The sequence below is a fragment of the Triticum urartu genome, chromosome 3 (genome assembly GCF_003073215.2).
Source record: "Triticum urartu cultivar G1812 chromosome 3, Tu2.1, whole genome shotgun sequence".
Lineage (NCBI taxonomy): Eukaryota > Viridiplantae > Streptophyta > Magnoliopsida > Poales > Poaceae > Triticum > Triticum urartu.
The window spans coordinates 734,573,848-734,576,630 of record NC_053024.1 but is presented as its reverse complement, the minus strand read 5'-3'; the positions used below and the strand labels follow the sequence as shown (position 1 = coordinate 734,576,630).

General features: G+C 50.4%; 1 pseudogene; it reads left to right on the top strand.

Moving 5' to 3' along the window:
* LOC125549525 lies at nt 1-2,215 on the top strand (annotated as a pseudogene).
* Nucleotides 2,216-2,783: the final 568 nt, after the last annotated feature.

Below are 2,783 nucleotides of genomic sequence, written 5' to 3'. Positions count from 1 at the left end.
TCTTCTTCCCCCTGCCGGCGCCTCCGTCGGCGGCGCCCGACTCCCAAGCTCCGCGGCCGTATAACCCCACCCTACCAACCTAGAGTTCATTCGCCGCCCGACGCCGCCGCCCAATTTGGTGCCTCGGTTTCTCCTCCTAGAACCCCTCCACTGTACCATGGCCCCTGAGGCAGACACCGCACCGTGCGGCGACGCCGTCCAAGAGGCCGCGCGCGCTCCGTGGGGTCACCCACCCTGGCCCCTGAGGTCTCTCGTCCGTTTTTATTCTTCCGATGAATCAGTGTGCATGTGCTCATTCCCTGTTATTGTGTTCCTTGATTCTGTATTTTGAGTTTATTTATCTCAGTATTCAGAATCTTTACTTTGATAGAATTTGGGATGGATTCAGTTACTGTTAGTTAGCTCACTCAGAAGCCCCATCAGTTAGCCACTATGTGGGACTACTGAAGAGTTGGAACAGTATGGCACACGCAGACCCATTGCGTGATACGATTATGCATTCTTCTGATGACCCATCCCCTGTTGTTGAGGTTCTATGTAAATTGTCATTCAGTTTTCATGCGGTAATTATGGGTGCTCATACGTTCCAATCAGTTGGTACTATATGGGGATGGTTGATTTAAATTTGTGTAGAATGTTCACTTTATAATAGTCTGCCCTCAGTTGCAGCTTAAGCAAACAGCAGCTTAAAGTGCGGATGGAGTTCAGTTACTGTCAGTCAGCTCAGCTGGAAGCAATCAGTTAGCTTATCTTCACTGGGTGGCACTGAAGATTTGGAGATAGCTGTCACTGTCGATGAGTAGGATATCATTCACAGCCTATCTCTGCAGCACGAACCACAAGCCAGATAATTCAAAGCGGTTTATTCTCAACAAACAGAAATGAGCCATTTGGCAGAGACTTGTCAACACCCCCTTTGGGCTAGAACATCCTGCACAAGAAGGTAGGATTGACTGACTTGCGAGGTCGCTGTGTGGCAGCATGACCACAAGAAAGTAGTCAAATGTGCCCAAATCAACCGCATGAGTTTTCTAGCATCTTAGTACAAACATGTGGTGACATGGGCTAGAATTACCTGCAGAGGAGATAATGACTGACTTACAAGTTCAGCTGCAGCATCGCCACAAGAAAGGTAGCAGTGCAATTTAATGTGGCCATGGCAAATTGGCAATCTCACTTTCACATCGCATCAAACCCACCACAGCCACATCCACAGGAGTCAAGTGCAACTGTACAACCATTTTACGGAGAATCAAAGCTTTCATGACCTGAATTTCCAGAGCGAGGTTGGAAGCAGCGCAAGGCGCGTCTGTAGATCATGGGCATCTTGCCAGTGATCTATTCACTACTCCCTTTCTTGGTACTCGAGTCACTAGGAAAGCTAACCGCGTTAGCATCCAGAGTTGTAACAAGCCACAGTCCAGAACATGATAGTGTTCCCTGGAGTGCCTCACTCGAAGGTTGCGTGAGGGCATGTGGCAATCTGAGCTTCGACTATCCCTTTGGCATCGGATCAAGGTGCTCCCGTGGGCCTGATTTCAATCTCTCTTGCAAAGAGACCTCCCAACCCCCCAAGCTCTTCTTGCATGACGGCATCACCGAGCTAACCGGCGATAGCGATGTGAATGATTTCGGCCCTGGAAATTTCATCAGCACCTCCTTCCAGCATACCATCCCTATGAAATCTGGTGTCAAAGTGTATGACTTGTCGCTGAAATCGCCTGGGAGGTCCTTCACCCATGGGTACACCGTTCTAAACATCATAGGTTGCGACCTGGATGTGTATTGGGTCAACGACAACACCGGCACAACCAGACGCGTCTGCAAAACTGCGTGCATGGACCTAGGAATTACGGAGATGGTGGCTACGAAGAAGTGCAACGGCGTCGGTTGCTGTAGTTTTCCCATCGATGACCATAGCATCGACACTTTTTACCTCAAATTTGTATTGCCCATAGGAAAATTAACACCGGAGCACGCCCTAACCGGACCTCTCCGTTGTGGGATAGAATCAGCATAACGGACAGTGGCGGTGCCACTGTTCGTTGGAATATGGTGGATCAACCCAACTGTGCTGGCACGGTGCGAAACAGGACTGCCTATGCATGTATCAGCGAGCATGCCGAGTGCGTCGACAGTGTTAAACACAATTATGTCACGTTACATTGTGCATCAGGAGGAAGTCCCGCATGCGCCGCATCTAGAGATAGATAGATAAGTTAGGTAGTTCAAATATCTCTTGTAACCTACTCTATCTTCTTATCTCTTATCCTCCAAGTCTCCTGTAATATCTCAACCAACTTGTATGCGCTATCAGGGATCTTGCGCCCCTGCCTATAAACATGCATCACGTCCCTCGCACCAAGGTCAAGACGTTTCCGCATCTCGCACATGGTAATCAGAGCCATTCTTCTTCCCATCTAGTTTTCCCCTGATTCCAGTAGCACCACCCGAAACATGTCTTCCTCCTCCGGCGTATCTCACCCTAGCCTCAATGGGCAGGTGATCGAGAAACTCTCCCGCACGAATTACGTGCTATGGCGCACACAGATCACACCACAACTTCGTGGCGCCGGTGTCTTCCAATATGTTGATGGCACCTCGCCGGAGCCGACCAAGCTTCAAGCCGCCAAGGACAAGGACGGCAAGGACACGTTTGTGCCCAACCCTCTCCACCCCATCTGGGTCCGGGAGGACCAGCAGGTGCTTGGCTACCTGCTGAGCAACCTCTCCAAAGAGGTGCTCGTCACGGTGACCACGGTCACCACGGCGCAAGCGCTCTG